The sequence below is a fragment of the Erithacus rubecula genome (assembly GCF_903797595.1).
Source record: "Erithacus rubecula genome assembly, chromosome: 1".
NCBI lineage: Eukaryota > Metazoa > Chordata > Aves > Passeriformes > Muscicapidae > Erithacus > Erithacus rubecula.
In genome coordinates this window covers 67,506,454-67,528,165 of record NC_136658.1, presented here as the reverse complement: position 1 = coordinate 67,528,165, position 21,712 = coordinate 67,506,454, and the positions used below count along the sequence as shown (strand labels likewise).

The 21,712-nt window shown below is 42.0% G+C and overlaps 1 protein-coding gene across 4 annotated transcripts in view; it reads left to right on the top strand.

Moving 5' to 3' along the window:
- Positions 1-18,855: 18,855 nt before the first annotated feature.
- ENOX1 (ecto-NOX disulfide-thiol exchanger 1) overlaps positions 18,856-21,712 on the top strand; it is a 354,516-nt gene continuing 351,659 nt past the window's right edge. For 3 of the 4 annotated variants that reach the window (XM_079300896.1, XM_079300891.1, XM_079300892.1), the window contains exon 1: positions 18,856-19,163. The gene's annotated coding sequence lies outside the window, so the exon portion shown is untranslated. Of the gene's footprint in view, positions 19,164-19,832; positions 19,949-21,712 lie in introns of those variants that run through there. The other variant, XM_079300894.1, reaches the window with a different exon arrangement.

Here is a 21,712-nt window from a genome sequence, read left to right as displayed (position 1 = left end):
CTGCATCAGTCATTTCTGAGGATGGGTGTAGGGCTAAGGGAAGAATTTTTGGCTTCAGTGCTCTGCAGAGAATGGCAAGAGGGGTGACTGCCCACTATGAACAACAAAACTGCAATGAGCAGTGAGTATGTAAATAACAAGTGTGGGAAAACTTAGCAACCAACAAGTCTTACCCTCCACCTAGGAAAACTTTAAAGCACAGGGAACTGGATTTATTCCCACAATATAGGGGGGAACTGGGAGGAATTCCACACTTGACAGGGAAAATATACAGCTGTTGAATCACTCATGACATGCAGCAAATGTACTGCTGTATGATAAAGGGAGGTATTTCCCCATGCTGTAAGCTGATGCTCCACAGGAAACCCTTTCATGTGACTCAACAACCTCAGGTGCTGGAAGCAGAGGAAATGTGTCAGATAATGCAGGCATGCCTGCTAAAATCACTGCTCTCATCAAGGCTGCATCAGATAAACAACAGAACAACAGACAACAGAGGAGGGAAGGAGGCAGGCACCAGTGCTGTGCTGCCTTGCCTTTCTGACTGTTTGCTTAGTCCCTGAGGAGGGTCATTTGCAGAGCTGTGTGCATGAGTGTGACAATAAGAAGTGCACAACATTCTACCATAGTTCTTACATGATGCTTCAAAGGAAGAGGAATCACGACCACATCGTGCATTGATACATCATGCTGCTGAGGGTGGGAAAAAAACCAAATTTCAGAACTCTTAGCTGATTTTCTGAAATGCATCAATGTATTGTTGCCAAATTATTAGATCCTTTCTAAAAATGTAGCTGTAGCATGCAACTCTGAGTCATGTGGAGGCAGTGACTTTCTGAAGAACATCCTTAGAAGTGTGGATTGAGCAAAACCAATTCACAGCTTGTTTTAAATGTCATATATAGTCCTCTCCTTCAGCTTTCCATAGCATTTAGAGGAATAAACATGACCTAAAAAGATGAAGAAAAAATTTAACCACAAACTGCAAAGTGCAAACTGAGATAAACAAAAATATCCCTTCCCCTGAAAATAAAGATAAATGTACAGCACATGGCCCATCTGGATGAAAGGGGGCCTTCCAGAAGGACCTGGACAAGCTGAAGCAGTGGGCCCATGAAAACCTCATGAAGTTCAAGAAGACCAGGTGCAAAGTGCTGCAACTGGGTTAGGGCAAACCCTGGTATCAACACAGGCTGGGGGATGAGCAGCAGCCCTGCTGAGAAGGACTCAGGAATGCTGCTGGATGAGAGACTGACTATGATCAGAATTGTGCACTCACAGCCCAGAATGCCAAATACATCCTGGGTTGCATCAAAAGTAGCCTTGGCAGCAGGGTGAGGGAGGGGATTCTGCTCCTCTCTGGTGAGCAATCCCCTGGATTGCTGTGTCCTGCTCTGGGGCCTCCAGCATAAGAAGGACATGGTCTTGCTGCAGCAGGTGCAGAGGAGGACACAAAGTTGATCAGAGAGCTGGAGTGCCTCTTCTGAGGATGAGAGAGTTGGGCTTGTTCGGCCTAGGGAAGAGAAGGCTCTGGGGAAATCTACAGCACCTTCCAGAGGGAGCTACAGGAGAGCTGGAGAAGGAATTTTTACAAGGGCATATAGGACAAAGTGGAAGTGGCTTAAACTAAAAGAGCTTTAATTTGGACTAGATATAAGGAAGCTGCTTTTTACAAGGAGGGTGGTCAGACACTTGCACAGGTTATTAGTAGATGTGGTGGATGCCCCATCCCTGAAAACTTTCAAGGTCAGGTTGGACTGAGCTTAGAGCAACCTGATCTAGTTGAAAATGTCCCTGCTCATTTGAGGGGGTGTTGGACTAAATGCCCTTTAAATATCCTTTCTAAGCCAAACCATTCTATGATTCTATGAAAGCTAACAGAAGAGACAGTTTTACTGTGTCACTAAATATAATTCTTGCTGAAAATGGTTGCTGTAATACTGAGCAAAGGATAATGCTCTGTGTTGAACACAGATGTCTCCTGTTAGGAAATCACATGAGTTCTTTCTACCTTTTTCAGTAGCTTTTAAATTTAAAATAGTTCAATGTTTGTACAGAATTCAGTAAAATTGTCTCTAAATCTTTCCAAGAGCAGCAAGCTCCTTAATCTCTCATTTTATTATAAATACCATATACCATATAGTCAACACTTATGACTGTCACATAAAAACTTCGATGCTTTTCTGTCATCTTCACGTTGTAATAATTAATGCAATCTATCCCTTGCAGTGATTTCAGCAAGGTTGGGCAGGCTGTTCTGGGGTGGAACAAGCACCAGCACTTGAAAAGCAGCTGCTGCTTCCCCACACTGGCACTGAAGTCCAATAGTTCCCTCCAGTGGTGAAATGTATTCTTACACGGCAAAGGCGCCTTTCATCTTCCACTTTCAAAGGTCAATCCTTATTGTGAGGAGCGTTAGCATTTCTACAGAACACGATGTATAATCCTAAATGCGATTTTTTCCCCTAAAAGTCCTGGATGAAAAGGAGATGCTGCGTATTCCAACTTTTACATCAACTGAAGGGTTTAATGTAGTCATTCTTAAATTTTTATCTGCTTTTTAGAAAGATGAATTTGACAAATTTTCTCAGACCTTCAGTTTTAATCTTAGTTATGATACAAACAGAAGGAATGCACATTTTTTCTCCTAAAATAATGAAAAATATTTGGTTTTGTCTGCTACAAATTTTTCCTTAGGTCACTGTCTTCTTAATAAGAATTATTCTGTTTCAGATCCTTGTCTTCCTACTCATTGATGAAGAATGTATTTCAGAATTACGAGATCAGACTCACAGCTAAACTGATGACAGTTTCTAGTTACAGATTTACATCATATTATGTAAACCTGTGTTTTCAGGCCTCTTAAATAACTCTGCCTGGACTGAATCTTTTGGCCTGAAACTGCAGTTCTGTCTCAAGGTCAGTGTTCTGGAAAGCTGAAACATAAGGTATGAGTGTCAATGCTTGAGGCTCCCAATATACTTGCCAAGAGAAAGGCATCCTGCAGCTGATTCAGCTCTTGCATGCCTTATGGCACAGTCTAGCTCTTCCCAGACACTTCAAAGGAATCCTAGTGCAACTATCCTTAAATTGAAAGAACTTAATTAAATACCTATTTTGTGTGGTATAAACCCAGAAACAGCACAGACAGTCTGTTGTTTACACATATTTAAAGGTTTATTTTATGGCTGCATGCTGTGGAGAAAATGACAGCTTTGGCAGGGGATTTTAAGGGGAGAAGGAAGACAGTTTCAGGATAACCATCATGTAATGACTGACTTTTAGAATTTTTCTCTCTTTGAGTATTGGTACAGAATTTTAATCTATTGAATTCTGACCCATAAAATTTACACTAATATACCAGTGGCCTTCTCAATCCCCTTGGATGAAAGCTATCTGAGGCTTGTGACTAAAATTTTATCCTCAGGCTTTGTCATATCTGTCATATTTGCTAAAGGATTGGAATGCCCTGCCTCAGGTGCAGTACTAATGCATTACCTACCTTTTGTGCATCTCTACTAAAGTTATTACCATCTCTCAAATTATGAGTTCGTATTGTTGCTGAGACTTCTCTAATTGCTAGTGTGTTTATTTTGGGTTAAACTGGTGCAGTTGGGAAAGCAAGCACGTGCTTTTGCAGAGGAGAGCTTGGGTATCTCAAGATTTTTCCCAGTTTTATCTGATGGTTCTTCCTTTTTCATCATGGAAAGAAGGAAACACTTGTAGAGATCTGAACTGCTTTACATAGTTACCTCAGGATGACAGGATTTGTGTCCTAAAAAGTCCCATTTCTCTCAGTTGACTCTAAAGGGAGTGAAGTGTCACTAGCTCAGATGTAAATAATTATTATAATGGTGTCTAAAGTAAGGTAAGATGCATCCAAACCTTAAATTCTTAAGCCACCACAGCCACAAGATCACTATTAGTAAAGTCTCTTTGTTGTCTTATTGCTGGCCACGTATTTTCCTTTGCATTTCTGGCCTTCCCCATTGATTTCCTGGGCTGCAAGCTTCTCATTTATATATTACATCCCTGTGGAAGGGATCTGGATGGGATACCGCTTGGATAGCTGACATGAGCTGAGAGGAGACTTCCTAGGGCTCTAAGATGGGTGGCATGTCACCTTCTGGCACGTTGCCTTTCTTGCCTGAAGAAAGAGTCCAGGGCAAATAGTTCTAAACTCATGGTGGATGATTAAAATTACATGACATAAATCCCATCTATTATCTCCAGATATCCCTGACTGACTGCAGGCCAAGAATTAATGTAGCTCTATCCATCGTAGTGAGACCATAATTGAGTTACTCTGCACTGAGAGCAATAATACTTTCTGTGTTAAAGGATAGCAAGGAATAATTTTAGAAACTCTAATAAGTTGTGTGACCTCCATGCTACATTTCTGAAATTGAATTCTCCCATGGCAAGACAATTGCTCCCCCGCAGTCTGCCTCTCACTGCAGACAAGTCACAAGAAATAATTCAGCTATGGTTTCATGGTCTATAAATAATTTCCCTCCTTCCCACTCTGCTGTATTCTTTTTTGTCTTTTATGTTTTAGCACATTCACAATTAGTTTCTGAGTTATCAGGATATATAGACAGACTAGCAGTGTCTTTGTAGTACTACCACTGTATCATTCACTACTTCACCTCTTGCCCTAAGCAAATTTTATCTAAAGGTCTTTAGCATTCCAGTCATGTGAAGTGTCTCACCAGCTTTTAATGATACTTGCCTCAGTGAAAATTTCCAGAGTCTTTTTTTCCACCTGGACTTTTAAAATTAGTACCTAATGACCAGAAAAACTTTGAGCAGTAGTTGGAATCAAGGTAGTAAACTTTGACAAATATAGCAGAGGAATGTGACTGGGATACAGGCACAGGCTGCAATGAGCAGAAGGGATAGAAATTGGGGAGAGGAAAGCAGTAGTACACAGGCCTGTGTCCATTTTATACTACAGAGCCTGTAGTGGAACATGAAGTTCCTAAGCCTGAAAAATCCCCAGTGGTCAGCAGATAAGCTTGTCTTGCTCCAGCTGCTGGAGAACAGTTACAGTCCATGTTACTGTCAGGGTCTATTAACTCATGTGACAGGGACCTGTGCAAAAGATCTGAAGGACTGATCCTGTTGTTAACTCCAGGTGTCTCAGAAGAATCTCACAGGGCTACTCTTTTTTTAAACTGGCTCTTTGAACTAAGCTATTTGTTTGATGCTCAGTTTTCCATGGAACTTCTTTCTCTTCATGCTGCCTCCAATGCTTCCTCACAAGGTGCAGTAGCTGCTTAAATTCTTTAAGGCAGTAAGTACAGCAGATGGAGAGGCAGCACCTAGGTGCCATTGCAGATCAACACTGCAGGTACTCCTTCACTCTGTGCTCTAATGGTTCAAGTGCATTCAGCACCATGGGACCCCATGTTTTGCTGTCTTCTGCACTAGAGAAGAAATGTCTCAAAAGTCCCAGGTGAAAGAGAGTTTTCTTATTAATGTTCTGTGCTATGCTGCAGGCTTTGCAAGGTATTCTGTTATTCTACAGTGCTGTGTAGAACTTCCTAAACCTCCAATACCCTTGAGATCTGGTTTTACATTCATTTGAGTTTTGGTGAGCTACCCATAATAACAGCAGAGTTCTATGGCTGAACTTGAAATCCTACCCAGAGCAAGGTTGCTCACAGAAACATGAGGGGAGGAAAGTCATCCCAGTGCAGTTAATATAATTCCCTGTTCTGCTTTTGGGGGAAGCTGTGTGCAGGAAAGATTTTATTTTCTAGATAGCAAAAAACCCATTTTTCAACAGGTTGTTTGCATTATTGTATACAACCCCCCTCTCTGAATAGCTGTTTCCATAGCCATACCCGTTTTAATGAACTTCTCCTTTATAATTATTCAATTATTCATTCTGCTGCTCAAGAAAACCGGCATAACAATGATTTAACAGCGCTGCAGAAATTAGCACTCACAAACCAACAAAGAAACACCTCACTCCTTAAAAGGAGATCAAAGTGTGAAATCACAAGTAACTCATTACAAAAGTAAATCATTACAATAACACCACTTCAGTGTTTAATAGCAGTCACAGGCTTTTGGTAGATTTGACTCCTTTCCTTCAATACCTAAAAAGAAGCTACAGAGGATGTTTATTCCATTTTAAGAAATGCAGTAATTAAGAATTTCAAAGCTTTTCTGGTCTTCTTTTGGAAAGTAGGATCTAATAGATCAGTTGCTGAATCACTGCAGCTTTTGTGTAGTCTAAACCCTCTCACTTCAGTAAATTGGAGTCTGGAGTGGAAAAAGGAACCATAGTTGGCAGTTTCACCTGTAGGGTGTTTATCTGTCACTTTTAAAATTTAATCTAACTCACTTTTGCTTTCATATTGCTCAAGCAGCTGCAGATGGCTTTCCTTGCATTTGAATGGCTTTGAATTCTCTGCTTCTCTCCTAAGTACTTGCTTGCTTATTTTACTTTGGTTTTGTCTTCATGTTACATTTTATCAATAGATGATGGTAGAAGAGATTTTGACTACTTTCTATGTTATTGGCACCAGAGACATTCCTAACCATGCTTACTTAGACCTTTGAGAGTGCTAATTTTCTCATACAAAGGGAGTGTTAAACTTTCTTTCCTGTCCTTCCCAAATGCTTTAATTTTCTGATATCATTTTGTATAATTTTATATGTTTTTAATACTTGCATGTGGAAACAATGTACATTGGGAAACAAACAACACAAAACCTGTCATAAAAGCATAAAAGAGCAGCTGATCAGAGAAACAGCAATGTAACATTGTTTTTAGAAGCAATGGAACACAAGAAGAGCTGACCTATTGTTATGCTAACATTTTTAATTAATGCTGTATAGAAGGTCAAGTACAAATGAGAAAGAGAAGATCTGCTACTAGAAAACATGTGCTAGTATACTAAAAATAGAAGTTTAAATCTGTGCAATAGAAAAGTCGGGAATTCTGATTAAATGTTTGATTGGAAATACATTGCTTGAGTTTCTTTTCTCTCCCAAATGGAAAATGAGGCATACTTGTGAGGGGTAACAGAAGGGAAACTTTGACTATTGAGACCAAATTACCAGTGTGAAATCCATGCCCACTTTATTTCTTCCTCATTAATTTACAGCAATTGTCCTTGGGGTGTGCTGGGGACAAGTTTGTTTAACCTGACAGTTCCTTTGAAGCCATGGCCAAGTGGGAGTACTCCTTCAGTGGGGATTTAGCAGTCATGAAAGTGAATGGTCTGTTTCACAGCCATTAAACCTCTTACTTCTGCAGATGTGCCTAGTAAACTCCAGCTGGGAATGATGCTCCTTAGCAGATACACCACTGTAGTTCTTTAGTGCTGGAATTCCAAGTAATTCATCTCCATCCACAGCCTGTGCTTGATGTTGTGTCTGATCAGCCCTCTTGCCTGCACAGCAAAGAGACTTTCCCTACTGGAATGGGCGGCAAGGAGGACATCACTTGCAGCAGAGAATTCATCCCCTCCTCAAGTAAGTGTCCTGGTAAAATTAATCACTCTAAGAAAGCAGAATTGCCCTGCAGTGGTGTCCTTTGCTAGAGTTTTTTTGGTGGCAATGGAGATGCCACAGCAAATCCTTTCTTCCTGTGTTTGGGACAGAGGTGGTGACATTCAGAAAAATCAAGGCAAACAGTTGCTTTTGAATTACAAATTACCTTTTCTGTTGAGGTACTCCACAGATGGTTCTTGCCAGCATTTCCCATGACAATCTCCTATATTTAGAAATATGCAGATCCATCAAAAATGAAAGAATAGAACTTGGCCCTCTAGAGAGTGATTTTTTCCATGTGAGATAATTAAACAGATCTACATGGACAGTAAAATTCCTTTTTAGGCACCTGTGGCATTATACTCCTTCCATTCAATAAACATTTTCCTTGTTTTACTGCATGCTAAATGGCTGATCTGTAATGAGTAATTTTCTTTCATTTTAATGAAAAACAGAAAAAAAATCTTAAAAAACACTGAGAACTTAACAACTTTGCTCAAAAGTGAAATACAGACAGAATCTCTGGTGTACCTCCCCTAAAGCAGTATAATCACAGTCATTTACCATCCCAGAGCCTGAAAAATATGGTAGGGACATTACAGAAGACAAAGCCACAATTGTTACTGCAAAATTACTAAGATTTGTAGTCATTAATCTATGGAAAATAAGAAAATGTGAAAGTTGAAGTCTTTCATAGTATTAAGACTGCAATCTGGTGCTATTTTTTGAACTGGAACAATTTGATGTAACAGCTTTCAAATTTTCCACTGTTTCCAGTATGCTCCTGAATTCTCTTCTAGTTTCAACTGCAGTCTTTTATTCCTGCTCCTGGCTGTGAATCCTGCTTTTGCAACAAAACCTCTCTTGCACTCACAGCTAATCTAATCCCGTGTTTATGAGCCACTGTAGTTTTCACCCAGCATATTATTTTGTGCATTCTGCTTCCCTTCATATATAACTATCACCAGGCTTTTTAAGAAAGCTGCAAAAATGCATTAGAAATGACAACACTCATGCAAAATCATTGTCACTTGACACTGTAAGAAGTACAAATCACATCTGTTGGTCTGCAAGGTGTCTGCCAAATCCAAACTGCCTCACAGCATCCTGCAGCAAATTTGATCAGCACAGTCAAGGAAAAGGGATTGTCCGCACTGAAGTGATTGCTGTTTCCACTTCCTTTGTTATGGTTCCCATATCTGTAGCTCTTTGACATGGCAAGTCACTGCTGAGAGAGAAGTGTGAAGTGATTGTCAGCTGATGGCCCAGCATCAAAACAGACCAATTAGCAATGTTCCCATCTGCTGCCTAGGCTCATGCTTGTTCCCAGCCTGTTCTGGGAGCCAGGAATCGAGCTGGAAGCTGTGCCCTTTATGCACAGCAGCAAGTGGCCAATTTCTTCAATGCTACATGTTGTCCAAAGAAATTCTTACAGGAGCTGGAGAATTACCAGCACCTTTCTTACAGGAGCTGGGCTGTTTCTCTTAAGAGGTCACCACAGGCTAGCTGGGGGCCATTTAAGACAGCAAGTTGGCAAAAAAAGAGCTTCTGGTCTTGCACATCCATACGGAGACAGAAACTGCCCCATGTGGTGGAAGGAATCAATGTACTGAATATCCTCTTCATTAGGTTAAAATCATACAGTAATCTGACACTGATGAAAAATGGAAAGGGAGACTAATGGAAACCTTATCCTGTACCTGGCAAGTATACCAAATTCTTAGAACTTTGGATTTAAGATATAAAGTCATAAGCTACTGGGTAAACTAAACTGAGAAAATATTTGCACACATTGACATGAAAACAGTCTGCTAGAGCAGGTTTGACTGCTATTCACAAAATTAGCATCACAAAATATATACCACTTTTATTGTCATAAGCTTCTTTGTGGTTTCCAGTTGCCCCCTTTTATAAGTCATGATTACACATGTGGCAGTAGGGTTCTTAACCTGTGTTTTGTGATTTTACATTTCAGAAGCCTCTCATCTTAAGGGTTGTCTGAAAGGCTCGCACAGCAACTCCAATGTCACCAGTCCTTCCTAGCACAACTCCAAAATGGAGTTGCATTGCCTGAAATTCCTGTATTCCAAAACTCCTTCTCCTGAGGACTATATCAAAATCCTACATTGGGGTCCAGGAGTGGAGATGGGACTGTGCAGTGAGAGTTGTCCGAGTATCTTTGCCCTTCTGATTCTCATCTGATTAGAGTATGGTGCTAAAGTGTCAAGGTTGTAGGTTTAATCCCCATATGGGCCATTCACTTAGGAACTGGACTTGAGTTCGTCCATGTGGGTCCCTTCCAACTCAGAATGCTCTGTGAATTCTGCATCTGTGTCAAGAGATGGTTTCCACCTGATAACCTGCATTCCCATCTTTCCTGCTTATCTGTTTCTCACTGGGTGAAGACTATCATGACAAACGTATTTTCAAACTGAAGGAGAGCACCTTCATGTAGATTTGCATCTGTTGGTGTTGTGTTATAGCTAAGAAGAACTTTTGTTCATGCTTTTTCCTCCAAAGGGGCATTAATAGTCACTCTGCTTTTTTGTGAAGCACTTGACATCATTGTGGATTTTTGCAACTGTTTTCCCTCTGCCAGATACTGTGATTGCACTAGTAGTCTCTTTTTCTTAGGAAATCAGACTGAAATAGCTCTATAGCCAATTTTGCTTTTTCAAGCAAATTATCCAGACCCATTAAAAGCAACAATAAAAATAATATCTCTGGCAGTTCCTTTATACAGTGAGTCCAGTTTGACCACAGAGCAGATGCCAAGACTGCTTAGTGCACCTAACAGTAGAATATGTCACAGTTCATGCGGTCTTCTGAGGCATAAACCAGAGAGTCAAATCTTGCTCCTGCTGTCAATCAGAAAAAATACTGAACTGTAAGAAAGAAATTGACCCATAACATCATTGTCTGTCTGTATACTTCTTCTGTCAGGGCTGTTTACATTTTTTACTTTGTTTAATAGTAGGAACTGGAGTGGGCGGAAGGGAAAAAAGACCGTCATGATTGGCTGGTCGTTTTCTAACAGAAAATTAATTGGGAGGGATTGGAGCAGCTCTCTTCTCTATGAGGAGCCTCATCCCTGATTTGTCCTCTGGGATGGCTGCATCTGGTTCAGCTTAGCTGAACTGTCTTCAGTATCGACCCTTAATCCAGTTTCACATGTCTGCTGGAATCCAGTCTTTTCTCCCTTTATTTTTTCTTTTTTTTTTTTTTTTTTTTTTTTCTTTTCTTTCTCCTACTACTCTTGTTTCATTTTAGGCCTGGTTGCTTTATGGACTCCTGTAAATCATCCCAAGATCCAAGAAGTATGCTAGCTAGAGTCATGTTGGCTTGATTTCTTTGGTGTTTTAAAGCTACTTGCAGTAGCTATATTGCACAATCAAATTGTGACACTGGGCAAAAGCAAAAGAGAGCCAGTAGATGGCACCATTTATTGTATTATAAAGATTCACAACTAAAGCCTGGAGGGTTTTCCCCCCTTTTACCTGGCTGTCAGTAAATAAATCAACCCTCCATTTTCAGAGATGTTACTTACAAGCTTAGTAGAGACCTCAGTTTATATCCTTTCCCAGAGCTTCCTGGGAAGGACTCGGTGGCAATGCCTTAAATGGAAAAACATTTCAGAAACAATAATGGAACTAGAGGTCAATAGGATACAGCCCAGGGGAGCCTTCTTCTGTTTTGCTTTTAAAACAACCCCGTTGCTGCTTTACTTTCTTCATTCTATTAAATAACAGATTTATTTTGAGGTGTATCTCCAAACCAAATAACTTCAGAAAAGAATCTAGAAATGGTCAATTACAGACATGGTTTAGCTCTTCAGTAATAATGAATAGTTGTATTTTATTACAACATATAGCAGCTGTTATCTAGGGCTCTCAGAGTGCTTCAGAGCACTAATGAAGTGTGCCATACAACACCTCTGCCAGATAGGGAATAGTAATTCCCCAGGAGTCCCACTGACCTCGGTGGCTGTTTGCATGGTCTGAGAAAAACATACTCATGTGACTAAAGCATACAGAACCAGGAGCAAACAGTGCAATATATTTTATACCATTTCAAGGATTTAAGTTTTTCCAAAAGAAAAAAAAAAAAGAAAAAGAAAAGAGAAAAGGAAGTAGTTTTGTCTTTCAGGAGTTAGCTTGAAGGTGAGCTCCAGGTTTTCAATTGATAATGCATGCACTTTGTGTGCTTCAAAGACAGATCTAGTGACTTCAGCATCATTTACTATTAAAGGTTAAAAGCTGTTGCTCTTTCTAATCTTCTGCTGCACAGCCAATGTAATTTTAATACTGTGAGCTGTAGAAAAGGAAAGAAATGCAATGCTGAAACATTTAGAAGGATGTATTTTTCCATCTTTATTTTAAGTTATGAAAACTGGCTGCAAAAAGCTAGTAAGTGTTTCCAGTCAATGATAGTTTCCTGGCATCAAAAGATTCTGAAAATGAAATGAAATATCCAGCAGGAAAAAACCCCTACACACCAAGAGGAGAAGACAAAGAAAAAGAGAACAACTCAGATTTTCTATATTTATCTCTGTGTTATGTGTATCCGCTTCACTGGGTTGTCAATTTTAATTGGACTGAAACCTACTGTAGTTGGGTTCACACTGGTTCAATTAAAAAATCCTGTTGCTACTTTTTTTCCATATTACTCAGAGATAGGACTATTGTAGGAGCAATAATGTTAACCCCAGTGTCCTGGCAGAATGCCAACTTAGGTAATTATATTCCACCTATGGAAATTTCAGTTTCCAATTCAGCTGAATGTATTAGTCTTTATTTTCCACTCCTGATCATCACATTACCTAGCACTGCTGTGTATTGCTGAAGAGCCACCCTACCTGTGGCTGCTTTATAGTGATGAACTAAGAAAAAAAAAGAAAAAAATCAGACTCTCTCCTCCTAGTAAAAACCTACACTATTTACAACATCACAGTGCAATGCTGGGGTTAGAGTTGCTTGAATTAAGGATTATTTGATTGAAATATGCATGAAAAATGTGGATGGACTGTACAGATAGTTAATGGCTTGGAGAAACTTTGAATAGTGATGTGGTTATGCCAAAGAACAGTGGAAGGATTTTATAGTCTCAGTTAGGGAGATCTTTGCAGGCAAGGTAGGTCAGGCTGAGTCTTTGACTTGAAGAATGGTGTAGTTTGGGAAAAATAATCTTTTAACAGCCTATCTGATGGGATTGCACAGGGACTACTTATTACCTAAGGCAAAAAGAAGAGGGACAATTGAGGAAAAAATGGTGATAGTGCCCTCAGAGAAGAGTTGTCTGGACATAGTAACTTTACACATCATTTTTTGCAAAGATAAACAGTTTAAGAAAAATGAAACAACAACAAACCTTCCTCCCCCATCCCCTAAGAACAAAAATTAGAACTAGCCTACTGAAATTGAATCTTGCAGAATGTTTACTTTTGTCTGTTTTGAAAATTACTCGTGATGTTGTTGAAAAAACAGATATTTGTCCACAAAATAATGAGTACCTACTTAACTCAGTATTTATTGACATTAACATGAGAAAAATCAGAAGTCTGTGCTTTGAGTACACTCCCTTCCCCCTGATGGGGCAATAATATCTAGACAAGAATTAAGAACAAGGATTATGCCTAGTTGGAGTGATTTCTAAATAAAAAGTACAAAATAAGCAGAACAGTGATAAAGTATAGTAGACGTTCATGAGATCAAAGAGGCAGAATAATAACAATCAAAATACTAATCTTCTCTTTTGAAAAATCTCTGAAGCAAGGTAGGTGTGTTCTGACTCAAAAGGCATTGGCATCTTAATTCTCACAGACTTTTGATGATGATTTGGCACCTACCTGTGGCTTGTGCCTTGGGGACAACTACAGCTTACAAATATTCTTAGTGTTTGCTTCATTAGTGAGGAAAAGGAAACTGCACCTTTGAATTTGTCAGTCTGCTATTTAGCTTGTATGATCCACACTGTCTCTCTACCTGAGTTTAGTGACCTTATGTAGTGTTGCCTTCATTTTTTTTTCCCTGAGGGATTATAAAGACCTCATTCAGCAGACTTTTCCTTATCTAAGTCAGAGTGATTATTCCGAGAAGCCTCTTTGAGTTAACTGGAGTTTCAGTGGAACTGGCCACAGGATGGAAAATCATCTAATGTGAGCTTTGGCCCAAATATCCTGCTTCCCATACGTGGTGGTTTTGAATTCTCCTGGATTTAATTTTTCACACCTGGGAGAGGAGCACAGTTGTTTTCATTTTCTGATAGTGGTTGAAGATGAGAACCAAGCTGCAGGGCAGGTGGCAGTTCCCAGGACTGGCAGCAGTGGCTCACTACCCGATCGCACGGCAGCAGCGATGCAATCCCTTAGCATACGGTACACGGGAGCTGTCAGGGCTGCAGCAATCCAATTAAGTTACATGGTTTCTAAAGCTAGATGATTTGAGGAAGCTTAAAACAGAGTTAACACTGCGCTGGCTCAACGGCTGTGTCAATTATCTGCTTGGACGTGCTTGTAGCTCTGCCTGCTGAAGCATGTAGAGGTTTTCTTCTCCCATTCTCCCCTAAAGCAAGACCAGGGAGAACACATTTAAGTATTAATTATTTCCTACCTTTATAATTATTTATTGAATGAGAATCCTTATATATGTTTGGAAGAGATAGTCATATCACATAGTAAAAATCCCCAACAAAATAAATGGATTGTGTAACGCATTTTTCAGACTTTTTCTAAAACTGAAATACAGAAGTTCCTTTATAATAGCTGAAGTGGCATTAATTTGCATGGAGGTCACTATTTGACCTTTGCTGTGGGAAGCCTACATGTTCCTCGTCAAAATCTTTTCCTTCTAACCTTTATTTTCAGATATCTGCCTGCATTTCTCTGTGCTGTTCCCATTATCTTTGTATCTGAAATGCGTGAGACAGAAAAGGAAAGTGGCTTTGTGGCATAGCTCTCTATTTTTTACAGCATCTCTCTTTGTGGCAAGTTAATCAAAAGCCCTGTGTGAAGCCCTGTCTGAGCTCAGCCCTCCATCCTTCCCAGGTATTCAAGGACTTGCAGTCAGGTAACCTTATCACACTCTCACTGCAGGCTCCCCACAGGTACGTGTGCTTCACTTTTTGTCTAGTAATTTGTACAAGGAGCTGCATTACCTGCTTTGTGGAAAACAGGCAAGATTACCATACTTCTCAGAACTCTGCTTCTTTTTAGTTACAGGGATTGTCCACCCACAGAAAAATTACCTAGCTCCCCCTTGGTGAAAAGCCTAAAGAAAGAAAAGAGTCACTCACTGAGCACTAACAGCACCTGGCCTTCTTCATCTTACTGGGAAATTAAAATCAATTTTAAACAAAAACACTCTGCTGCCAACCCTGACAAGCCAAATCGCAGTTGTGATAAAACAGATGATAAAATTAATACTGTCTTTACTGAGAACACAATTTGAGCCCAGATATATTGATCTAAGAAATTACCAACTTGATCTCATCTCCAACCTCGGAGCAGAAAGCAGGAGAGCTGGCTGCATCTGTACAGGAGTGAATACAATGCACTGTGTTATGTTTCAGGAAAGGTGAATTGCAAGAATAAAGGAAAATTCACAAAATAAAGCCAAAGATGGAGGAGCAGAGTGGCAGCACACCTGCTTTGGAGACTACTAAGCCTAAACCTCAGCTTTGCAAATGTTCCTCAGAATTTAACACTACCAGGGTTGGTATAATTATTTAATTTTTATACCATGTAATGGAGAACACCTCTTACTCTTGTATGCTGTATCAGACACTGATGGAAAATGAACTATCTGTCTCAACAATTTAGCTGGCATGAAAATATTCTGCTAAATTCAGAGGTTAGCTAAGTCTGGCCTTCTGTGAAGATTAAGCCAATACTGGTGCAGATTTTGGTGGCTGGTTTTTGCAATGGCTTTTAAAGAATTGAACTATGGACTGTTTGTTGCTCAATTGCTCCATTCCATTTTTGGTATCAAGATATTTATCAATACATGTTGATACATTGCCTTGTAGTACTTTGTTTGCCAGCCAACAAAGCTGACTCAGGAAGACAGACACACGCATGCCTTACAGTACAGAAATTATGTCCGCAGAACAAATTCAAGTTTTCTGCTGTGAACTTGAGTACAACATCATATGTAGAAAACAAGGGTGGAAAAAAAATATTAGCAAAAATGGCCCATCTGCAGTCACTGGCAAAATTCCCAAGGGAAAGCTAGAAAGAAGAAAAGGAATCAGGAAAATTTTAAAATGCAGTTTTCTCTTTTACTGTGTTTCTAATCTCATTTTCTTGGCTTCTCTTTGTCTTGCTTTGTTGTTGTTTGTCGCTAGCCTGCACGTTCTCGAGGCTTCATAATGCTTCATCTTAAGGGGGAACCTGGAGAGCATATTTTCCCTGCTAATGAATAACCTGGATCTTTTTTCATCACCGAGGCCAATCAGAGGCGGGAGATTCCAGTTGGCGGAGGGCTGAGATTTGCATATTAACAGCGCAGTTATTGAAGAATAGAGCTGTCTTGCATTTAGACCAAACTGTGCCCTCTGATTCGCCAGCACCGGCTGCCAGACAATGCACATGAGGGATTCAAAGGTCAGATTTACTTTTTTTCCCTTTTTTTTTTAAGAGAGAACTGTGCAGTCCTAATGATATTAAGTCAGACATTGAACCCTGCCTGCAGGATGCAAAGAAAGTGAACCTGCTTGGCTGTGTCTGGGCACGGCTGCTGTGCCCTCCCGAGTCTCCCTGCCTAATGTATCATATTGTGTATATTAATGTTTCAGCTTTACAGTTCTATTTCCATTAGGGGGAGATTGCCCGTGAGCCTCTTAGTGGATAAATAGGAATTTACAGCTTTAAAAAATTCTCCTAAAGCTTGCAGGATCCACAGAAGAAGGAATTACACATGACTATTTTTTAAGCTTTAAAAGGTCCAGAGGGCCTAATTGTGCTCTCAGATATGTCTGTGCAGCTCCAATTGAAGTCTTGGGATATAATGCATGCTTATGCGACAGCTAAAATGAGTCCTTTTTTAAATTTAAAAAAATAATCCTTCAGTTATTAAAAAATTAGATTCTAAAGTCTCCAGGGTCAAGTCAGCAACTTCCCAAGAGCTTTTCAGAACATAACAAAGTGAGGCCTTGGCTGGAACTCATCTCTGTACTGACCTGCAAATAAAAAATAAATGCTGAACATGTTAATGAAATACAGTAAAGAAAGTAACACCTTCTTCTGGAGATTTGTGCATCTGTGTTTGTGTGCTTGCACTTGTCCAGGCAGTTCTGTGGCAAGGAAGGAGGGGACAATCCTAAATTGAAACAATTAAATAACCTTAACAAGTATGTTCATGCTTCATTCAGTTACATTTAACAAGACCAATACTGGCAGAAACATTTTCTTTTACCTCTGGTTTGTATCAACCAAGGTTTATGCAATTGACAAGAGGAGTGTGGTTAAACCTTGTTGCATTGTTGTTGTCTGTGCTTCTAAGTACAATTGCATTCAGTGTTAGGAGAAAGAGATGAAGAAGCAAATTTAACACAGCCAAAGGCAATACAGTTCAAAAATATATTCAAGGCCTGAAGTTTGTGTGGGTTTTTTAAACTAGTCCTTGATTTTGCAAGCTAGTTTACACTACAGGTAAAATACAAGTTGTGTGTGAATTTCCCCATGGGATTTCCATGTGTTTTTCAAAAGGTGCTTGCTTAGGGGTGAACAGGCTTAGGGCCTGGGCTTTAAAAGACTGAAAAGATGTGTTCTACATCTAAATAACCTAGAATAGGATTCCCAAGCTATAATTACGTCTTACTTTCATCAGGGCTACACTTAACAGAAATTCTTCCAGCAACTTTTTCTTTATTCAGCTATCTACCACTAAAAAAGCAAAGCAAGAACCAGTCAGGAAATGAGTAGTCCACATCTGCACATCTGGATCGAGAGTGGCTACTTCTCCTTACCTAAGTCAGTGCATTAATTTCCTTATTTTGTCCTCCATGTGTGTCCTTGTGTTGCTTGGTATAATGTGTGTCAGTATTATTTGTTGTCACTTCTCAAACTAAAGCTGTGACACTAACCCTGCCAACCAAGGGAAAAAAGCTACACACAGAGGCAACACAAGCCAGTATTGTTTAAATCAGATGAGCCCAGTGGTGTGGAAATTGCTTCAGTTGCATAAGTGTGCTCACGGGTAGACCCAAAGTGATGGGCTGGTAAGCATACATAATTAGCCCAACACCTGTGGATGTAATTCCATACTGCTTTGGGGAAAGAAGCACTGTAGAAAATAATAGGCAGGAGATCTTTCTATCAGATTCTCTTCCTACCACTAGAAATCATAGCTGCCGTGTGCAATATTTAATACCTGATGTTAGTTTCCACCTTTCAGCCACAGCCGCTTTTCACCTGTCCACAGGTCACCTGGAAGCATGCTGAAATACATTGTAAAGAAGCATACAAAGGCTTTCTACAGCACGAGGAAAGGGACTGCTTACAGCAGCCCTGCATGGTAATTCAGGTCAGGAAAGAAGCAGGTTTTCCCCCTTCAAAAAGCAGGAAGAGTTCCGATTAGCCAGCACTGTCCTCGGGAGCAGAAGTGCAGCTGCAAAGCATTCCTTAACTCTGCTCAGACGAGGCGTTCAGCAGCCTCTCTGGGAAAGCTCTTGTCGCTGCCAGCACCCCTGGGTCCAGCACCTTGTCCTGGGAAGAGCTGTCCTCCAACCTGCCCCATAGCATTCCGGATGGAAAGGTGAGGTTAGGTGCTCTTGCCACACTTGAGGGTTGTCGCCTGCCCGGGAGATGAATAAGCAAAAAGCCAGACCCTGTCTAAGGGTGCTGCCTAAGAGGTGCTGGTTCAAACCCACGATTAAAGGGTAGGTGGAAGCCTCGTAGGTGCGACGCGCAACTATTCCTCACGGGAGGATTCCCAAAGAAAGCACCGATCCCGTCGGATGGGGTGCAACTCATCAAGCTGCACAGGCTGTTTGTGCATCGCACAGGGGGCGTTTGAGGTGGGAGAGGCCTGGGGGAAAACTTGCTGCAGGATGCTCAGCTCGGGGCGCCTGGAGCTCCGCAGGGCCCGCTGCCCGCCGCCCACTCGCGGCCGGCTCCAGCCCTCCGGCGGAGCGGGCTGCGCTCCCGCTGCTGCGGCGGGGCTCCCCCCGTTCCGTGCGGCCCCGGTGCGGCTCCCCCCGTTCCGTGCGGCCCCAGCGCCCGCCCCAGGGGCCGCGCCCGGCACCTCCCCGGCGGGGCCGCTGTCCCCGGGACGCCGTGACGGCTGTGCGCTCCCCGCCCTTCTCACCGCCCCTCTCCCCTTTCCTCCTCCTCCTCCTCTTCCTCCTCCTCCTTCGGGAGCCTTGCCTCCCCTGCACACCTGCCTTGCCATTTGTCGGTGGCTTTGCTAGGAGGGGGGAATTTTCCCTCGGTCCCTTGCAGCATCCCTTCCCCGGCACACACACGCTCGCTCTCGCAGCCGGACGGGCAGAGCACCGCGCTCCCGCGCTCGGCGGCCGCCGCCTCTCGGCGCCCCGGCCCCGCTGCCCGCCGCCGCGGGGCGTCCTCCGCCTGCTGCAGCGCCGCCGGGCCCGGCAGCGCCCGAGGGGGGCGGCGGCGGCGGCTCCCGCTGCTCCGCGGCCCCGCACCGGCAGCGGAGGTAGGTACGGCGGTCCCGCGGCGGCAGCCCGCCCCGGGCGGCTCCCGGCGCTGCGGAGGGACGGGCGCGGAGGGAAGGAGGGAGGGGAGGGCAGCGGGAGCGGGGCGAGACGCGCTGCCCCAGCCCCGCCGGCGGCGCTCGCCTCGCCCGGCTCCTGCTCCGGCTGCGCTCCCGCGGGGCCCCCGCGCCGCCCCCGCCGCTGCCCGGTGCCCCCCAGGTACCGGCTCTTCCCGGTGAGTCAGAAAGTTTGCTCTCCTGGGCGCCCGGTGTTTGTTGTTTGGGGTCCGCCTGTTTAGGCTGGGCTTTTATTTTCCCATCCCCGCTAGCGGGCTATTTATTTATTTATTTTTCATTTCTTCTTTTTTTTTTTTTTTTTTTTTTTTTTTTTTAATTGCAGTGGCTGCTGCAGCGCGGGCAGCGCGGGGCTCCCGCGGCCGGCGCTGCCCTCTCCTCGCCGGGCAGCCCCCGCTCCCCCGGGGCACACGCGTGGGCAGGCGGGCAGCGCACCCAGCGCGGCCGGAGCCGGGCTCCCTCCGAGAGCTGGGGGGCTGCGGCTGCGAGCTTCCCCCCCGCAGCTGGCAGAGCAGTTTTTGGTGGCAGCTCGGCAGGAGGCTGTCCCACTCCTCTCCTGTTTGTCCTCGTTGCTTGGGAGAGTGTTTTGAAACAGGTTTCAGTGAAGCTATAGGTGACAGGATCGCGGTGTCACCGAGACCTGCGCTCCGTTTTGTAACTAGCAGTGCTACTGTAGCGGGTTGCCAGCTGGGGAACAGCCGTGCTCGACCCTGGTGAGGAGAGGGATTGGTTGTGGGTCATGTCCATCTTCCTCTGCTTTCATCTAATTGCTAGAAGTAGCTTGCTGTTGTTCGGCGTGGAAGAAGCCCGCTTGCATTTTACTCTTTTGTTCTTTAATTCTAAATGTGGTTTGGTGGGGGCTCCTAGTTTCTGATAGGAAACTATCAGAAACTCTAGAGGTTGAATAAATCCATATCTGAGAAGGAGAGGCAAGAAGCTTTCAGGTTTTTCCCATGAACTGTGTATTTTCTATTTTGTGTGTTGTCACTTCTTTTTCTCTTATCACTGGGAGTTCTGCTGTAGCATCTCAAAAGCTTTGATTTTTTTTTGCAATGAACCTCATTCATTTTTTTCCCTCAAATTTAAAATAGAGTGATAAAATGCATAGGCGTTAATAAGTAAGTTGAAAGGACTTTGAAATAGTGCATCTTGTGCATGGTGTGAAATTGTAGATATACATAAAAGAGTAATAGCTACTCTGCAGGTTTTATTTTAAACCTTCTCTATGACTTTGTTCTGAACTCTCTTCATCTGTCTCTCAGCTTTTAAGTCTGATTGTTTTCTGCAGTTGAGGTCTCCTGTCATGTTGTGGGAGTGCATTGGTAGGCACTCACATCTGCCTGGTTCTCATAATCTTTTATTCTCTCATTTTGCAAAGACTTGCCACGGTCAAAAGTATGTGAAATTTGCTATTGTGGCTTTCAATTTTACCTCTTTTTTACTGGTGCTTTTATTTATTTCTTTATTAGATTATTTATTTATTTATTTATTTATTTATGTTACAACCGGAGGGGGAGAGTCTATCTGTTAAAAAAACGAAAAAAAAAAATATAAAGAAATTAAAGCACTGGAGCAACCTAGATCTGAATTCCAAGAACAAAAATTACGGTGGCATGTGTGCTTGCCCGCACCAGGCATTCTGCAGCATGTGGTATTTACAGAACTTGCAGTGTACAGTAGCTCTCCAGTAGTAAGAGAACGCTTTGTATCCTTGGAAGTGAGAGAGTCTTTGACAAGTCAGCAAAACTATAGATACAGTCAAGGAACGCTGATACACGTGTGAGTGTGTGCATATATAAATATCACCAGATTGCTTGAATTCATTTTTCCCCACTATAGTTTGTCTTCCTCAGCCTGGAATATATACCTACTTTCCCCTGAATTTTGAGGCATTTTTTTACTGCTCTTCCCTGTGTACATGTGTTTTAATGTTAGTCTTAATCTCACTGTAAAATACAAAATAATCTGGTAATAGATTTAGAAGACTTTATTGCCAGGCAAACCAGGCAATAGATCATGAAATCAGACAATAGTATTTTGTTTCCTAGCAACCCCCTACTGCAAACAGAAAACAAAACGGTGGTGGATGCTTCCACATCATGATAGCTATATGTCGAAATCCCCAAGTAGTAGATACTGAAGTACTAATTGTGCTGGGAGATTCACTCCTATTTGTTTCAGCTGCTTTGTTAATATTTTCCTTTTTTGAAAAAACATTTGATGGGGTAAATGCAGATAAATGTTTAAAATTTCACTCTGGTCTCTTAATAATAATGTCTGTTAGAATGAAGAGTGCACAAAATTAAGTGGAATTTTTGCCATTAAGTATGACTTGGAGTTGTCTGTTCTTTTTGCGGGACTTTCTAAATCCATGTTATTACAGACCCTTGAAAATCAGATATATCATCTCCTGTATCCAGCATCCAATAATTTTCTCAATTTTGTGTTGTTAGTCATCCTTTCACTTTGTGTTTTAA